The sequence below is a fragment of the Rhinoraja longicauda genome, chromosome 13, assembly GCF_053455715.1.
Source record: "Rhinoraja longicauda isolate Sanriku21f chromosome 13, sRhiLon1.1, whole genome shotgun sequence".
NCBI classification, from domain to species: Eukaryota; Metazoa; Chordata; class Chondrichthyes; order Rajiformes; family Arhynchobatidae; genus Rhinoraja; species Rhinoraja longicauda.
The window spans coordinates 18551216-18571468 of NC_135965.1; positions in this window are offsets into that span (position 1 = coordinate 18551216).

Below are 20253 nucleotides of genomic sequence, written 5' to 3' on the forward strand. Positions count from 1 at the left end.
TCACACTACCCCCCAACTTAGTATCATCTGCAAATTTGCTAATGGTACTTTTAATCCCTCCGTCTAAGTCATTAATGTATATCGTAAATAGCTGGGGTCCCAGCACCGAACCTTGCGGTACCCCACTGGTCACTACCTGCCATTCCGAAAGGGACCCATTTATCCCCACTCTTTGCTTTCTGTCTGTTAACCAATTTTCTATCCATGTCAGTACCCTACCCCCAATACCATGTGCCCTAATTTTGCCCACTAATCTCCTATGTGGGACCTTGTCGAAGGCTTTCTGAAAGTCGAGGTACACCACATCCACTGACTCTCCCTTGTCAATTTTCCTAGTTACATCCTCAAAAAATTCCAGTAGATTTGTCAAGCATGATTTCCCCTTCGTAAATCCATGCTGACTCGGAACGATCCCGTTACTGCTATCCAAATGCTCAGCAATTTCGTCTTTTATAATTGACTCCAGCATTTTCCCCACCACTGATGTCAGACTAACTGGTCTATAATTACCCGTTTTCTCTCTCCCTCCTTTCTTAAAAAGTGGGATAACATTTGCTATCCTCCAATCCACAGGAACTGATCCTGAATCTATAGAACATTGTAAAATGATCTCCAATGCTTCCACTATTTCTAGAGCCACCTCCTTAAGTACTCTGGGATGCAGACCATCAGGCCCTGGGGATTTATCAGCCTTCAGTCCCATCAGTCTACCCAAAACCATTTCCTGCCTAATGTGGATTTCCTTCAGTTCCTCCATCACCCTAGGTTCTCCAGCCCCTAGAACATTTGGGAGATTGTGTGTATCTTCCTCAGTGAAGACAGATCCAAAGTAACGGTTTAACTCGTCTGCCATTTCTTTGTTCCCCATAATAAATTCCCCTGCTTCTGTCTTCAAGGGACCCACATTTGCCTTGACTATTTTTTTCCTCTTCACGTACCTAAAAAAACTTTTGCTATCCTCCTTTATATTATTGGCTAGTTTACCCTCGTACCTCATCTTTTCTCCTCGTATTGCCTTTTTAGTTAACTTTTGTTGCTCTTTAAAAGAGTCCCAATCCTCTGTCTTCCCACTCTTCTTTGCTATGTTATACTTCCTCTCCTTAATTTTTATGCTGTCCCTGACTTCCCTTGTCAGCCACAGGTGTCTCTTACTCCCCTTAGAGTCTTTCCACCTCTTTGGAATAAATTGATCCTGCAACCTCTGCATTATTCCCAGGAATACCTGCCATTGCTGTTCTACCGTCTTCCCTGCTAGGGCCTCCTTCCAATCAATTTTGGCCAGCTCCCGCCTCATGCCTCTGTAATCCCCTTTGCTATACTGTAATACCGACACTTCCGATTTTCCCTTCTGCCTTTCCATTTGCAGAGTAAAACTTATCATGTTGTGATCACTGCCTCCTAATGGCTCTTTTACCTCTAGTCCCCTTATCAGATCAGGATCATTACACAACACTAAATCCAGAATTGCCTTCTCCCTGGTAGGCTCCAGTACAAGCTGTTCTAAGAATCCATCTCGAAGGCACTCTACAAACTCTCTTTCCTGGGGTCCATTTCCAACCTGATTTTCCCAGTCTACCTGCATGTTGAAATCTCCCATAACCACCGTAGCATTACATTTTTGACACGCCAATTTTATCTCCTGATTTAACTTGCACCCTAAGTCGAGGCTACTGTTTGGGGGCCTATAGATAACTCCCATTAGGGTCTTTTTACCCTTACAATTTCTCATTTCTATCCATACTGATTCAACATCTCCTGATTCTATGTCACCCCTTGCAAGGGAATGAATATCATTCCTTACCATCAGAGCAACCCCACCCCCTCTGCCCACCTGTCTGTCTTTTCTATACGTTGTGTACCCCTGAATATTCAGTTCCCAGCCCTGGTCCTCTTGTAGCCATGTCTCAGTGATCCCTACAACATCATACTTGCCCATGACTAACTGAGCCTCAAGCTCATCCACTTTATTTTTTATACTACGCGCATTTAAGTACAACACTTTAACTTCTGTATTTACCTCCCCTCTCACATCGTTCACAATTGGCCCTGCCCTTAATTTCTTTTCCGCTCTAGAACTTCTGTTCCCATTCTTCCGAAAGTCTTTTGCAATATCTCCTGTATTCCCTTTTACCTCATCTTCATATTCACAATTTGTTAACCCCTCCCCCCCACTACTTAGTTTAAAGCCACAGGTGTCACACTAGCAAACCTGCCTGCCAGAATGTTTGTCCCCCTGCTGTTAAGATGCAACCCGTCCCTTTTGTACAAGTCACCCCTAGCCCAGAAGAGATCCCAGTGGTCCAGAAATCTAAATCCCTGCTCTCTGCACCAGTCCCTCAGCCATAAATTCATACCCTCTATCTCTCTGTTCCTGGCCTCACCAGCACGAGGTACCGGTAGCAGTCCAGAGATAACTACCTTCGACGTCCTACTTCTCAGCGTTTTTCCCAACTCTCTAAACTCCCGCTGTAGCACCTCCTTCCTCTTCCGCCCGACGTCATTCGTGCCCACGTGCACAACGACTTCAGGTTGATCGCCTTCCCTCGCTAGGATTTTCTGAAGCCGGTCTGTGATGTGTTGAACCCTGGCACCAGGGAGGCAACAGACCATCCTCAAGTCCCTCCTGCTGCCACAGAATCTTCTATCCGTCCCTCGGACTATGGAGTCACCGACCACTACGGCTCTTCCAGACTTCGGTCTCCCCTGTCGTGTATCCTTGCCAACAGGTCCGCCACTCGGACTGGAAACGTCTTCTGCCCCGACAGTTCCCAAGAGGGTATACCTAATGTGCTGGAGCAACTCAGCGGGTCAGGCAGCGCAGCTGGAGAAAAAGGATGGGTTACGTTTTATGTCGGGACCCTTCTTCAGTCCCAACCTGAAGGGTCACACATTCTTTTTATCCAGAGATTCTGCCTGATCCACAGAGTTACTCCAGTACTTTTGGTTCTGGTTCTGGTTCTGGTTGATTACTGCACAAACACCTCATAAGTGGTTATCTCACGCAGGTCTATCATTGTCTATCGTTGGTATAAACCAATGACTTAATTTACACCTCACACTACCTCGGCAAGGCCACCAGCATAATCGAGAACCAGTCGCACTCTGGGCACTCCCTCTTCTCCCCTCTCCCTACAGGCACGAGGACAGAAGTGTGAAAACACACACCTCCAGATTCAGGGACAGTTTCTTCACAGCTGCCATCAGGCAACTGAACCACCCTACCAACAACTGGAGAGAGGCCCTGAGCTACACTATGCCTCATTGGAGATTCTTGGACTATCTTTGGTCGGACTTTATTGCACTGAACATTATTCATGTTATTCCCTTTATCATGTATCTTTACAATAGACAATAGGTGCAGGAGGAGGCCATTCGGCCCTTCGAGCCAGCACCGCCATTCAATGTGATCATGGCTGATCATTCTCAATCAGTACCCCGTTCCTGCCTTCTCCCCATACCCCCTGACTCCGCTATCCTTAAGAGCTCTATCTAGGCTTGATTGCAAACATGTATTGTTTTCCGCTGACTGATTAGCACACAACATAAGCTTTTCACTGTACCTCAGTACAGTAAACTACACTCAAACTCAAAAGAAAAATGACTTCAGGAACAATTCATTGAACTTGGACTTGTTGGAGGAAATTATTATTTTTTTCTCTGAAAAACAAAAGCAATTAAAGCAAGCCCATATCCACTAACAAGGTATTCCTCTGAAGGACTTGTTTATTTAGAGTAAACATTTAATAAAATGGAGGAAATACCAGTGAGCTTTTCCAGTGGACTGTGATGAGCAGTTTATTTTCACCAGTTCCATTGAAGGGCTTTATAGTGCGTACTGTTGGAAGTAATTATCCTGTGGTAAATTCCAGGGAGTGATTCTTAAATTTGTTGAGTCAACTAGAAGGAAGTGTAACCATCTGTGGTTTGATTACGTAAAAGATAACGATCCTTTCTTGAATGAAATTGACTGCCAAAGGAAAGAATTACCCTGACTTGCAGTTTCCTTTTGAAAGCATCAGTTTGTTTTCAGGCAGGCTGGGAATCAATAAAAGTTTCCACATTGCATAGCTTGGCCACAGAGCCGCACGGTGGCGCAGCGGTAGAGTTGCTGCCTCATACCGCCAGAGACTTGCGTTCAATCCTGACTACGGGTGCTGTCTATACGGAGTTTGTACGTTCTCCCTGTGACCTGCGTGGGTTTTCTCCGGCAGCTCCAGTTTCCTGCCAGATTCCAAAGATGTACAGGTTTATAGACTAATGGGCTTGGTTAAAAAGATTGTAAATTATCCCTAGTGTGTGTGCAGGATAGTGTTAGTGTGCGGGAATCGCTGCTCGGCGCGGACTCGGTGGGCCAAAGGGCCTGTTTTTGCATTGTATCTCTAAACTAAACTGAACTAAAACTCAGTTTATCCATCCCACTGTCGGTGATTGCAAGTGATTGCAAGTGATTGCGGTAACTCGGTTTACAAACCTGTACAATGTCCTTCAGCATCTTGGCAATTTTGGGTTTCCAATCAGCTTAAGAAGATACATAACTCTTCCTTGTGAGTTGGTCGGGTATGAACTGAATCGACATCTTTCATGGCAGGCACCTCCCCCGTGTAAAAGGCAATGTGTGCAACAGCTATGATACACAAAAGGACACAAGGTGCTGGAGTAACTCTGTGGGTCAGGCAGCATCTCTGGAGGACATGGATAGGTAACGTTTCAGGTCCGGGACCCTTCCCCAGAGTTCCTTGCTTGTGTAGTCCAGGCTTCTATTGCTAGCACCAACAACTTCGGTAGATTATTGTCCAGTTGTCTAATTGTCTACATTTCCTTATCTGCTTTGATCTGTCATTTTCGTACCTTCCTCCCTACACATCCCTCTCTCCTGACTCTCAGTTTAAAGAAGTGTCTCAACTCGAACCGTCACTTATTCCTTCTCTCCAGAGGTGCTGCCTGTCCCACTGAGTTACTCCAGAATTTTGTGTCTATCTTCAATTGTCCAGTGTTGTCTACACTCTGCAGGAAAGGAATGAGCAACCAAGGTCATGTAGACCATAGGTGGAGACACTATTGTCAGTGGCCATGTGCAAACTAACACCATTTTTTAAGGGGGTTGTAGATGGAAACAAAGTGAACCAAGAAACAAGCATGAGGCATGAAGAGGTGGACACAAGGAACAGCAAATGCTGGAATTTTGTATAGAACAGAATGTGGTGGAATGCTGGCGTAACTCAGTGGCTCAGGCAGCATCTCTGGAGGACATGGATAGATGACCTTTCAGGTCAAGACCTTTCTGCATACTTCAGACAGCAATAGCTAACTAGGTTCTGAATCACACTGAAGACAGACACAAAATGCTGGAGTAACACCGTGGGTCAGGCACATCTCTGGAGAAAAGGAATAGGTGACGTTTCAGGTCGAGACCCTTCTTCAGACTGAGAATCAGGGGAGAGGGAAACTAGAGGTATGAAAAGGTACAAAGAACAAATTAAAGAATGGTTTGAAAAGAACAAATCAAAGCCAGCAAAGATGATCGTGGAGCCCACAATGGTCCATTGTTGGCTGTGGAGAAAGTGATAATGAGTGGATAAAAAAAGTGAAACTAAGCAGGACAGCAGTGAAACTAATAGGATGATGTTGCAATCGTCTTTGATGGGTTTGATGAATGCTTTTCATACCTTTCATTCACTTGTTCTTTGTACCTTTTCATACCTCTGGTTTCCCTTTCCCTGAAGAAGGGCCTCGACTCAGTCTGAAGAAGGGTCTCGACCTGAAACGTCACCTATTCCTTTTCTCCCGAGATGCTGCCAGGCCCGCTGAGTTACTCCAGCACTTTGTGTCCATTTGCCAGAGGGTGGTGAATCTGTGGAATTGATTGGCATAGACGGCTGAGGAGGCCAAGTCATTGGATATTTTTAAAGTGGAGATTGACAGGTTCTTGATTCGTAATGGTGTAAGGGGTTATGGGGAGAAGGCAGGAGAATGGGGTTGAAAGGGAAAGATGCAGCATATCAGCCTTGATTAAATGGCAAAGTAAACTAAAGGGGATGAATGGCCTAATTCAGTTCGTATGACATAAACTTATGGGGAGAAGGCAGGAACGGGGTACTGATTGAGAGTGATCAGCCATGATCGCATTGAATGGCGGTGCTGGCTCGAAGGGCTGAATGGCCTACTCCTGCACCTATTGTCTATTGTCTATTGTCTATTGTCTATTGTCTATTGTCTATTGTCTATTGAATAGTGCCTTTGACTTTATTTATATCTTGAACTCAGCAAAAATAAAAGGCATTTTTTAATTTCCTTATTCCATTCACACTGAGCTCAGCCAAGTAAATAGAGTCATAGAATCATAGAGTCACACAACGTGGAAACAGGCCCTTCGGCCCAACTCAGTTTAGTTTATTGTCACGTGTACCGATACAGTGAAAAGCTTTTGTCATCAGTAAAACAATACATGATTACAATCGATACATTTACAGTGCATAGATACATGAGAAGCGAATAAGGTGCAAGGTAAAGCCAGCAAAGTCCGATCAAGGATAGTCCGAGGGTCATCAAAGAGGTAGATAGTAGTTCAGCACTGCTCTCTGGTTGTGGTAGGATGATTCAGTTGCCTGATAACAGCTGGCAGCTTGTCCACACCGGCCAACATGTCAATAGTCAATAGTCATTTATTTGTCACATACACATAAATGTGTAGTGAAATGAAAAATTACCCGCAGTTCAACAATAAGACCAATAAGAATAATCAATAAAAATGCAATAACACATACAATCATAAACTAACACCAAACAAAAGAAACATCCATCACAGTGAGTCTCCTCCAGTCCCTCCTCACTGTGATGGAAGGCCAGAATGTCTTTTATCTTCCCCTGCCGTCTTCTCCCGCAGTCAGGCTGTTGTAGTTGCCACATCGGGGCGGTCGGGGCTCCCGACATTGAAGCCCCCGCCGGGCGAAGAAAATCCCGCGGCCTATTTCAGGCCGCGCCAGACGGTGAAAGGTCCGTGGCGGGCCGACCCAAGCCCCACGATTCGGGGCGGGCGAAGACGCTGCCGCTGCCGCTGCCGCTGCCGCTGCCGCTGCCGCTGCCGGAGCTCCCGATGTCGGCCCCCACCCAGGGGCCTGCGGGCTTCCGACGTCCAGGCGGCCCGCGCCGGAGCTTCCGGAGACGAGTCGCAGCCGCTCCCGCAGCATCCGAAGGGCAGCCAGCGCTGCAGGTGGTGAGTCCGGGCCGCGTACTCTGCGAACCAGAGCCCAGGTGGTCCCAGCCGGAGCCCGCCAGCTCCAGGTGCATGGCCAGTGGTAGGCCGCAGCAGGAACGGAGACACGACACAGAAACAAAGGTCGGGTCTCCGTTCGGGAGAGACACTTTTACAGCTCCCACCCCCCCCCCCCCCACCCCCCCCCCCCCCCCCCCCCCACCCCCCCCCACCCAATGAGAGCTTTGTGGAACTTTTTAGAGTGACATAGTCACTTGGCATTGACATTTTTTCTACACTATGTCTGTCTCACTTCAAGCACTCCTTGACATGAACTATTCCCCTGCAGTCATATTTTCGATTTTATCTATTTTTTAAAAATCACCAAATAGGATAAGAATTCAAGCTTTTTTATCAAGTGAAAATAATTTTTAAAAACTGCAGGTGCTGGAAATTTAAAATAGGGATAAAAAAAATGCTGGATATCAGTCGGTCAGGCTGCATCTGAGGGGAGACAAACGAAGCTGATGTTTCAGGTTGAAAACACTTCATCGGATCTGGAAAGACCATGGGAACCAGCTGCAAACAGGAATATCAAGGGTTACCATCAAGGGAGGGTAATGATTAGTTCTTAAGCTTTTATTTTAATTATCGGGCTGTTGTCATTGTTGCTTTATTAGAACATAGAACATAGGCGGCACTGTAGTGCAGCTGAGAGAACTGCTGCCTCACAACACCAGAGACCCAGTTTCGATCCTGACCTCGGGTGCTGCCTGCATGGAGCCGGCACGTTCTCCCTGTGACCACGTGGGTTTTCTCCGGGTGCTCCGGTTTCCTTCCACATCCCAAAGACTTACAGGTTTGTAGGTTATTTGGCTTCGGTAAAATAGCTCAAATTGCCCCTCGTGTGTTGGATAGTGCTAGTGTTGGATGGCTGGTCGGCGCAGACTCGGTGGGCCGAAGGGCCTGTTTCCACACTGTATCTCTAAAGTCTAAAGCTGCTCTGGAGAGAAGATGGTTGCCCACCTCTTTGCAGACTGTGGATTCGCTAAGAGGGGCTGGAGGAAGAGGCAAGGGTCCCAGTCAGGATTCATTCATGCAGCGGCATACTAGAGGATTCGCTGAATTACAGGCTGTTCCCAGGGACACACTGGGAGACAGACACTGAGTGTTTCTGGAGGACCATCAATTCGGTAAAAGACGCTCTTTGGTCTGCCCAAAACAAGCATAACGAGATGTCCGTGGGGGAATGTTGCCGACTGGGCCCGCTGCAGACTGCAGGAGTACGTGCTGAGGGACGCACTGAAGCTCGGTGCAGCCAACACCAAGGCTCTGTGGGGGGGAACCACAGTCTAGGGTCCTTCCGCTGCTGGACATTGGGGGGCAGAGTCTGGTGGGGACACCCCTCAAACAAGGGAAGGGATTATCACCCCAGAGGCCACATGTGTGGCAGCGTGTTTTGTGTAAAGACAGATGCTAACACAACTGAGTATGACACTATTTAATGCACAGACAATAAAGCGTTTTGTACAGTTTAAAACAAATATATATTTTTTTTATAACGAACAAAGTTTATTGTGAAATTTAAAAAAACACAAGCTCACACACTTATGCCCAGCATCCTGGACTGTGGAACTGCAAAGGACAACCCTCTGAAAATTAACCAAATTGTGCTGAAAAGCCATGCATTTTCAAACAAACCAGTGACTTAACTCTCCAGGCTTCCTTCCACCCCCTTCCACAATAGCAGACATTCTCCCACATTTGCAAACCACAATACAATAAAGAAATGATTACTACCAGAGAAAGAGAGGCAGGGTTGGGGGGGTGGGGGGGGGGGGGGGGGGGGGGAGGGGGAGGGGGAAGGGAAGAGAGAGAGAGAGAGAGAGAGAGAGAGGGAGAGAGAGAGAGAGAGAGAGAGAGAGAGAGAGAGAGAGAGAGAGAGAGAGAGAGAGAGAGAGAGAGAGAGAGAGAGAGAGAGAGAGAGAGAGAGAGAGAGAGAGAGAGAGAGAGAGAGAGAGAGAGAAAGGAACTGCAGATGCTTGTTTACAAAAAAACCCACAAAGTGCTGAAGTAACTCGGTGGATCAGGCAGCATCTCTGGAGAACATGGATTAATATACCACACAGCCAGTATTTTCCTGGACTCTTTGAAACCTTCCAAAGATCCCATGAGATATACACATATAATATGTCTTGAAGATTGAAGGTCCCTCTCTCTCTGCCTCTTTAGAGTGAGGGAGGAAACCGGAGCACTCGGAGAAAACCCACGCGGTCGCAGGGAGAACGTACAAACTCCACGCAGACAACACCCATAGTCAGGATAGAACCCAGTGTCTGGCGCTGTGAGGCTGCAACTCTGCCACTGTGCCACACTCTGGGCCACTCTGGGCCACTTCCTTGAAGGTCGTCCTGGGTATTTTGGTAAGGCCCTACAGATGAAGGGGACTGGCTGGGCAGCGGATGAGGTGGGATGGAAGGCACGTCACGAGTGGCCACAAGTATTCGAAGCACAAGGAGCTGTTCTATGAAGGGGGAAATGGACATGGTTGTAGTAATCCTCAGAGTCTATTATCCAGAGTTGGGGAATCAAGAACCAGAGGATGTAAGTTTATTGTGAGTGGGGAAAGATTTAATAGGTACCAGATGGGTAACTCTTTCACATGCAGGATGGTGGGTATATGTAATGAGTTGCCAGAGGAGGCACATTGGCGCAGTGTTAGAGTTGCTGCCTTACCTTACAGCGGCAGGGACCCAGGTTCGATTTTGACTTCAGGTGCTGTCTGAACAGAGTTTGCACATTCTCCCTGTGACTATGTGGATTTTCTCTGGATTTGCTCCAGTTTCCACCCACATTCCAGGTTTGTAGGTTAATTGGCTTTGGTTAAATTGTAAACTGTCCCTGGTGTGTAGGATAGTGTTAGTGAGCACATGTTGATCGCTGGTCGGCACGGACTCGGTGGGCCGAAGAGCCTGTTTCCACACTGTATCTCTAAAGTCTAAAGTCAAAAGTATAAAGGAGGTAGCTGAGGTAGGTACTATAACAATATTTAAAAGAAATTTGGATATGTTCAGGACAGGAAAGGTTTAGAGGGATATGGGCCAAATGCGGGCAGGTGGGACTAGCAGGTGTGGGCAAGTTGGGCTGAAGGGCCTATTGCCATGCTGCATGACTCTATGGCAAGACAGGGGGGGGGGGGACAAGCATCAACAGAGCCCATAACAATGTGTTCCAAATCAGACTACTCTCAAATCTCCACCCATGACGTGGTACGTCATGAAGCATGTTTTTGCAACAAACCCACCTGTGTTGTTGCAGTTTCACTTGGTTTGTTTTGTTTGGAATAAGGAAACCTGCTTGACTTAATTGAAAGTTTTCAAACGTAATGGTGGCTCGTTGTCAATGTCCTCCCCTTTCTGTTGTTATTGAAAACACAAGGTCAGGTGCGCATGAAAATGCCAACTCGCCTGAGGCATAAAATACTCGTGCTGTCATCACCAACGTTTGACATGTCATGTCCATCGCCTTCAGCCAGCGATGCTTTCCCAGAAACAGAAATTATACCTTGGTAATCCTGAAAGGAAATTATACTTTAAGTCGCAAACAGCCTTCAAAATTAGTTTAATAATCTGCAGCTGTCCTTGTGAGTTTGCATGTTCCCTCTGAGACCACATGGGTTTCCTAGAGTGCTCCGGTTTTCTCCCACATCCCAAAGATGTGCAGGTTTGTAGGTAAATTTAAAGGTGCATATTGACAGATTCTTGATTAGAGCGGGTGTCAGGTGTTATGGGGAGAAGGCAGGAGAATGGGGCTAAGAGGGGAAGATAGATCAGCCGTGATCAAATTACGGAGTACACTTGATGGGCCGAATGGCCTTGTCTGGTCCTATAACTTTGAACATAATATGTGCTTGTTTTGTTGGATGCCCTTGGCAATATCAAAATGGAGGATGATCACATATGACAATAATACCCTTTATTTCAGGAAACATACTGGTAATCCTCCTCTGCACCCTCTCCAAAGCCTCCACATCCATCCTGTAATGGGACACCAGAACTGCAGACAGTACTCCAAACGTGGCCGAAACAGAGTCATTAATGCTCTCAATAAATGTTACACTCAACAGGATGAAGATTCAATAAACTCTTTTGAAGGCATTGTCGTTAAGTGGTGGAGTTTCCACAGCTCCGTGGTCACAGAACGTCTTAGCTGGTTGTGGTGGAGAGACTCACAACTGCCAGGTCTTCGTGTCAAGCTCTTGGGTCTCAGGTGAACAATAAGTGTGGCTTTGTGATAGGCACCATTGCCCTTGCTTTTGTCACAGCAGTTTCACACCATGCTTCCTCTCACCACCTGGGGCAAGTAAGCAAGTTATAAAAGCTCTCGTTTATATCATTTTCTTCTCAGGTTGAAGATGACCCAAGGTTCCTTCGAAATAAATGCCATCTTTTTGTAGCCCAGTCATTACCGTCATGAAAGTCAGCAGCCCTGGTTGAACGTAGCAAGGTCTGGGGTGGCACAATGACACAGTGGTAGAGCTGCTGCCTCACAGCGCCAGAGACCCGGGTTCAATTCTGACCTCTGGCACTATCTGCATGGAGTTTGCACGTTCTCCCTGTGACCCCATGGGTTTCCTCAGGGTGCTCCGGTTTTCCCCAAAGTCATGCAAGTTTGTAGGTTAATTGGCCTCTGCAAATTGCCCCTTCGTGTGTAAGGATTGTATGAGAAAGTGGGATAACATAGAACTAGTGTGAACGGGTGATTGATGGTAGGTGTGGACTCAGTTTGCCAAAGGGCTGCTTTCATTCTGTATCTTTCAATCAATCCCACTGCAGAGCACCGACCAGTGCCACCTCTAGTAACCTAAACCGGCACAGTGATGCAGCGGTAGAGTTGCTGCCTTGCAGCGCCAGAGACCCGGGTTCGATTCCTCCTAAGGGCGCCGCCTGTACGTTCTCCAAGTATGCACGTTCTCCCTGTGACCCTGTAGGGTTTCTCCGTGTGGCCCCAGTTTCCTTCCACACTCTGCCATTGTCATAGCATAAATAGAATAAGCCCTGGAGTGTTAGAATGGTTTATTTTCATTTAGTTTATTGTCATGTGTACTGAGGAAAAACTTTATGTTGCATGCTATCCAGTCAGCGGTAAGTATACATGATTACAATCGAGCCGTCCACGGTGTACAGATACAGGATAAAGGGATAGTCTTAGAATAGGAATGGAGGGCGGCACAATGGCACAGCTGGTAGAGCCACTGCCTCACAGTGCCAGAGACCCGGTTCGATCCTGAGCTCAGGTGCTGTCTGTGTGGAGTTTGCACGTTCTACCAGTGCCCGCATGGATTTTCTCTGGGATAGACAATAGACAATAGATAATAGGCAATAGGTGCAGGAGTAGGCCATTCAGCCCTTCGAGCCAGCACCGCCATTCAATGTGATCATGGCTGATCATTCTCAATCAGTACCCTGTTCCTGCCTTCTCCCCATACCCCCTGACTCTGCTATCCTTAAGAGCTCTATCTAGCTCTCTCTTGAATGCATTCAGAGAATTGGCCTCCACTGCCTTCTGAGGCAGAGAATTCCACAGATTTATAACTCTCTGACTGAAAAAGTTTTTCCTCATCTCCGTTCTAAATGGCGGGACAGACAGCATCTCTGGAGAGAAGCTCCACTTTAAAAATAGCCGTCTGTGGCAATGGATTCTACAGATTCACCTCCCTCTAACTAAAGAAATTCCTCCTTATCTCCTTTCTAAAGGTACATCCTTTTATTCTGAGGCTGTGGCTCTGGTCCTAGACTCTCCCAGTAGCGGAAGCATCTTCTCCACATTCATTCTATCTAGGCCTTTCTCTGTTTGGTTCAATGAGGTCCCCCTCATCCTTCTAAAGTCCATGGAGTACAGGCCCCTGTGCTTGGTGCCTTCTCCCTGTAATCTTTGACACTCTTACTAATCTCCTTTCTCAAGGTGCTTTCTTTTATTCTGTGCCCTCTAGTCCTAGACTCTCCCACTACTGGGAACATCCTCTCCACATCTAAATAGGTGCTGGAGTAGAACCTTAGTACCTGCTCAGTCTTCAGTTTGCAATAGCCGGTCCCAGCATCCTCTCTATCATCAACAGTTCTCTGGCCACTGGCACTGTTCAACCTGCTTCAAGCACGTGGTGGTCCAGCCCCTCCTGAAAAAACTTAACCTAGACCCCACCTTGCCTAGCAACTACAGAACTATATCCAAACTGCCATTCCTGTTAAAAGTCCTTGAAAAGGTAATTCTAAATCAACTACTGCCTTACCTACGCCAAAATACCATCCTGGAAAGTTTCCAGTCAGGTTTCAGGGCCACCACAGCACAGAGTCTGCCTTGTTGAAGGTACACAACGACCTGCTTCTCGCCATTGACACCGGCGACTGTGCAATCTTGCTCCTTCCCAACCTCAGCGCAGCGTTCGATACAGTGGACCACACCATCCGAATTGACCGGCTCTGGTACGGGGTTGGCGTAGATGGCACTGCCCTGAGCTGGTTCGTTTCCTACCTCAAAAATAGGAATTTCTTCAACAACATAGGCAATTTTTCCTCTTCCCCAGCTAGCCTCTCCTGCAGGGTTCCACAAGGCTCCATCCTAGCCCCCATTCTCTTCTCTCTGTACATGCTGCCCCTCGGCCAAATCATTCAAAGGCACAGCATTTCTTTCCACTGCTATGCGGATGACACACAGCTTTATCTCCCCCTGAAACCCAACAACCGGTCAAATTTAATCAGCCTCATGCACTGCCTTGAGGACATAAAATGTTGGATGGCATAGAACTTCCTTCAACTAAACGAGAGCAAGTCTGAGGTCATCCTATTCGGCCCCCCACGACTCCATCAAAACGATAACAGGCAGCTTTGGAAGCCTATCCTGCCTAGTCAAACCGCATGTCAAAAACCTCGGCATGATATTTGACTCCGCTTTCAAGTTTGACAAGCTAATCAACTCTGTGGTAAAAGCCAGTTTCTTCCAGCTTCGTACCATAGCTAAAATCAAACCATTCCTCCAATTTAACGATCTAGAAAAAATCATCCACGCATTCATTTCCTCCCGCCTGGACTACTGCAACTCCCTATACACTGGGATCAGCCAATCATCCCTGTCCGCCGCAGCGAGACTCCTGATGGGTACCCGTAAAAGGGACCACATCACCCCGATTCTGGCCTCTCTCCACTGGGTCCCAGTAGGGTACAGAATCGATTTCAAGCTCCACCTATTTGCATACAAAGCCCTAAACGGGCTTGCCCTGCCCTATATCAAAAATCTTCTAACCCACCACTCAAACTCCAGGTCCTTCAGGTCGGCTGACTTGGGGCTACTGACTATCCCGCGAACTAGGCTTAAGCTCAGGGGTGACCGCGCTTTTACAGTTGCAGCTCCTAGACTGTGGAACAGCATCCCTCTCCCCATCAGAACTGCCCCCTCCATCGACTCCTTTAAGTCCAGGCTCAAAACCTACTTCTATTCCCTAGCATTTGAGGCCTTCTGAGAGGGCGCTGTACACTGTTTATGCCTGTTTGTTAGGTTTGAGTGCTATTGTATGTTCTTTTTTAGTACCTGCACTGATGTACAGCACTTTGGTCAATGTGGGTTGTGTTTAAATGTGATATACAAATAAAATTGACTTGACTTGACAGTAAGTATAAGAAAATAACTGCAGATGCTGGTACAAATCAAAGGTATTTCTTCACAAAATGCTGGAGTAACTCAGCAGGTCAGGCAGCATCTCAGGAGAGAAGGAATGGGCAACATTTCAGTCTGAAGAAGGGTCTTGACCCGAAACGTCACCCATTCCTTCTCTCCTGAGATGCTGCCTGACCTGCTGAGTTACTCCAGCATTTTGTGAATAAATACCTTTGACTTGACAGTGAGATCAGTGACTGATCGTGTGGTCCTACCTTTCCTGTTTCATCTTCAGATTTCTCCTCATCTCAATCCTAAGTGGCTCATTCCATTTCTCTTAGTTTAGTTTAGTTTAGTTTATTTTATTTTAGTTTAGAGATATGGCGCAGAAACTGGCCCTTTGGCCCACCGAACATGCCAACCAGCGATCCCCATACACTAGCACTATTCTACACACTGGGGACAATTTACAATTTTTACCAAAGCAAATTAACCTACAAACCTGTAGCTCTTTGGAGTGTGGGAGGCAACCGGAGCACCCGGAGAAAACCCAGACGGTCACAGGGAGAACCTACCAACTCGGAACAGACAGCACCCGTAGTCAGGATTGACCCGGGTCTCTGGCGCTGTAAGGCAACAACTCTACCGCTGTGCTACCTTGCTGCCCTGGATTCCATTTTGTCTATGATGGAGTCAAGAATTACGTGCAACTTACAGGAAAGCAGGGCTGCCATGATGTTTTTGGATAGGAGAACAGACTTAATGGGCTATTTAGTCTATTGAGTTTAGAAGGTTGAGGGGGGGACCTCGTTGAAAATTACCGAATAGTGATCGGCCTGGATAGAGTGAATGTGGAGAGAATCTGCTCCGGTAACATGAACTTATAATATGTGCCTGTTTTATTGGATGCCCTTGGCAATATCAAAATGGAGGATGATCACAGATGACAATAATACCTTATAATTCAGGAAACATAACACAGGAAACATAAAACAGGAAACAAACCTCCTCTGCACCCTCGACCAAAGCCTCCACATCCATCCTGTAATGGGACAACCGGAACTGCAGACAATTCTCCAAATGAGAAAAGATAGATCGGTCATGATTTGATGGCAGTGAGGAGGTTATGGGGTGAATGGCCCAATTATGCTCCTATGACACGAATTGATGAACTTAGTTGACTCCTGTTCCTATTTCTTAGGTTTATAGAATCTTAGGATTGGCTGGCATATGGAAGCCTGAACTATGGCACGAAGTTGAGTTTGGGGGAAGGGCAGAGAGAGCAGGATCAACTCTATCAGCAACTCTACCGCTGCGCCACCGTGCCACCATCTCCTATAAAGTCGTACAAAGTTGCATCATGACTTCCTGACCTTTCTACTCAGTGTCCTGATCAATGAAGGCAAGCATACCACCTGTCCTCACTCTATTTAAAAGGTATAAATAGCGTGCGGCACAGCAGTGCAGCGGTGGAGTTGGTGCCTCACAACGCCAGAGACTCAGGTTAGATCCTGACTATGGGCTGTCTGTATGGAGTTTGCATGTTCTTCCTGTGACCGTGTGGGTTTTCTCCGGGTGCTCTGGTTTCCTCCCACACTCCAAAGGCGTACAGGTTTGTAGGTTATTTGCCTTCTGCAAATTGGAAAGTGTCCCCAGTGTGTAGGACAGGACTAGTGCATGGAGTCATCGCTGGTCACAGCGGGCTCGGTGGGCCAAAGGACTTGTTTCCACGCTGTATCTTTAAACAAGTCTAAAGTGAATGAAGCAGCCTGATGTAATTAGGCTTCTCGGTTTAAGAGCCTTGTGTGAAGAGCCATGAACAACATCCTTGGGCCACACACGGATGGGTTTGTTTGTAAGCTGCAGTTTGGTGCAACTTGTACTTCCTGCCACTACGCACTGCTATTTCCCCTGCCTTCCCAGAAGCATTGAGCCCAGCAGCCGTGCCTGTACTGACTGCTCTGATGGATTAAGAGGAGTCAGATGCACCAGCAATCATTGAGGAATGCAGTCTTGAGCAGCTTGTTGATAGATCTGAGGCTTCACAACACCAACCAGTTATTTGAAGGGATCAAAGATCTGCTCTGCACTGTGTTATTTTGTTTCCCTTCCCACTCCGCTTTGTTTGCAAAAGATTTAAATAGCATTGTGCGATTGTATTTGTTTAAGCGTTCCACCCAGTGTAAAAGCTTGCTTTCAGAGCTTTCAAAGGTTTCAAAGGTCTTTTAATGTCACGTGTACCAATTAAGGTACAGTGAGATGCAAATTACCATACAGCCATACGAAATAAAAGCAACAAGACACACAACTACATAAAAGTCAACATAAACATCCACCACAGCGGATTCCCCACATTCCTCACTGCGATGGAAGCCAAAAAAGTCCAATCTGCTTCCTCTTTATGGGAAGGTGTGATTGAAGTGAATTAATGTACAGTGTCTTAAGCAGTGTGAAGCTGCTAAACGTCTTATGGAAAGGTACAATTTTATGTTGCACAATATCGGTCTTTGCCCTGTCTCCGATTCTCCCCCTCTCTAGGATTGAACCTTCTATTTCCAATAATGATTTAAAATCTGGTGCTGCTAGTGAATTCTCAATATTCACACCCCTTGCAACTTAATATCCATGACCTTTCACACAGGAAGTTACCAGGAGTAGAGTATGTGGCTGTGGTGTGATTCTGACGCTATGAAGTCTAAAGGTGGTCGATTTAATTCCTAAGCCAGAGACCTGAACAATTACCAGGCTGATGTACCAACGCTGTACCGAAAAGATGTGTTTCTAATATTAACTGGAGTATTGATTAGAGTATTGTGTTCAGCTATGGTCACCATTTAAAAATAAAATGTAAATTTCAAAATATACTTTATTCGAGAAATAAATACATACAATACATGATCCTTACAACACTCCATCCAACATTCTCAGAGGCTATACATACATACAATACAGTTTGCTATGGTCACCATGTTATACGAAAGATGGTGACAAGCTGGCAAGGGTGCAGAGAAGATTTATCAGGACTCAAGGGCCTAAGCTATAGGAAGAGGATGAACAGACTGGGTTTTTATTCCTTGGAGATCAATAATAATGTTATTGATCGTATAGAGGTGTACAAAATCATGAGAGGAATAGGTCGGGTAAATGTACAGTCTTTTGCCTAGTCTTTGCCAGAATCGAGAACCAGAGGACATAGGTTTGAGGTGAGGAGGGAAAGATTTAATAGGAACCTGAGGAGTAACTTTTTTACACAAAGGATGGTGAGTGTATGGCACGAGCTGCCAGAGAAGGTAGTTGAGGCAGGTTCTATCACAGCATTTAAGAAACATTTGGATAGGAAAGGTTTAGAGGATAATGGGCCAAGTGGGCAGGTGAGACTAGTGTAAATGGGGCATGTTGGTCAGTGTGGGCAAGTTGGGCTGATGGGCCTGTTTCCATGCTGTATGACTCTCTGACTCTACGACTCTAATATTTGCATCTTATGCAATATTAATTGTTAACAATCATTGACATTTTAAGGTTGCACTATTTTGAAGAACTGTACCCTGTGAATAGTTGCTCTGTGTGTGTGTTGTGGTCAAGTGGAGTTTATTGTCATCTGTGCAAGTTTGGTGGGGTGCTATGAAAATCTTGCTTGCAGCAGCATCACAGGTTCATATGCGTCTGAAGAAGGCATCCGACCCGAAACATCACCTATTCCGTTTCTCCAGAGATGCTGCCTGACCCGGTGAGTTACTCCAGCACTTTGTGTCTATCACAGGTATATAAACACAGCCAACACACAAAAGCATAAATTATACATAAATTGCATATGTTTTACAAGACAGTGAAAAGAAAGACTGCAAAAATAGACAATTGTGCGAAACACAATTAGAAAATATACCATTCAGTGTTGAATAGATTAGAACTGGTCAGTCTAATCGGAAGGGAAACTGAACCGTCCTCTCACCAGCTAGAGTGTAGTCCTGACCTCCCATCTACCTCATTGGAGACCTCTGAAATATCTTTTATTTGACTTGATCTTTGCACTAAATGTTGTACCCAGTATCCTGTATCTGTACACTGTGGACGGCTTGATTGTAATCATGTATGGTCTTTTCTTTGACTGGATAGCAAGCAACATAAAAGCTTTTTACTGCACTGAGGAAAGAGGAGAGGGCTTTTGGGGGGAAGGGGGGGGTTAGTTTGTGATATGTTACCTAAAATTTGAGAATTCAATTTTTCATACTGTTGAGTTGTAAGCCACCCAAGCGAATGACCGTGCTTTGATTTTATGAATGTTCTCATTTGCTCTGCAATCTTCCACTGGAGGAAATCTCTCTCTAATTCTGGTCTCGACCCGAAACGTCACCTATTCCTTCTCTCCTGAGATGCTGCCTGACCTGCTGAGTTACTCCAGCATTTTGTGACTGAATCAACAAATGTCGTTTGACCTGTTAAAAGATGTTTGTTGGATGCCTATGTTAATGCAGATCACAGCAAGTCAACTAAAACCTTGAGGCCCTGATGTCACTGCACTGTCCGTTCACAAAGGCCAGTGTATCCTTCGTAACATTTCAAGACCTGAAGTGAACTCAGCACTCCAGATGTGGCCTGATCTAGTTTCTGCAACAGCGGAAACATTGCTTCGTCAGTTTTGAGTTCCAGCCCCCTTGAGATGAAGGCCAACATTCCATTAGGCTTTTCATATCATATCATCATATATATACAGCCGGAAACAGGCCTTTTCGGCCCACCAAGTCCGTGCCGCCCAGCGATCCCCGTAACATTAACACTATCCTACACCCACTAGGGACAATTTTTACATTTACCCAGCCAATTAACCTACATACCTGTACGTCTTTGGAGTGTGGGAGGAAACCGAAGATCTCGGAGAAAACCCACGCAGGTCACGGGGAGAACGTACAAACTCCTTACAGTGCAGCACCCGTAGTCAGGATCGAACTTCTCAATGTTATTTTTCTGCCTGGGCACTAATGTTAAGTGAATTTTGTACAAGAAGGCATACATCACTCTGCTCCTTCAAAACCCTCGAGCCTTGGTCCGTGTCAGCATTTTCATGCCCTTTTAATTTCTCCTCTCATCTCGAAGCAGGACACAACCTGACGACAATATAGTTTGCAGATCTCACTCAACCAAGGTAATCGAAAGGGGAAGCAATTAACATTACGGCTCTCTAATGAGAAAACATTTCTTCACACAGAGAGTGGTGAGTCTGTGGAATTCTCTGCCACAGAAGGTAGTTGAGGCCAGTTCATTGGCTATATTTAAGAGGGAGTTAGATGTGGCCCTTTTTGCTAGAGGGATCAGGGGGTATGGAGAGAAGGCAGGTACAGGCTACTGAGCTGAATGATCAGCCATGATCATATTGAATGGCGGTGCAGGCTCGAAGGGCCGAATGGCCTACTCCT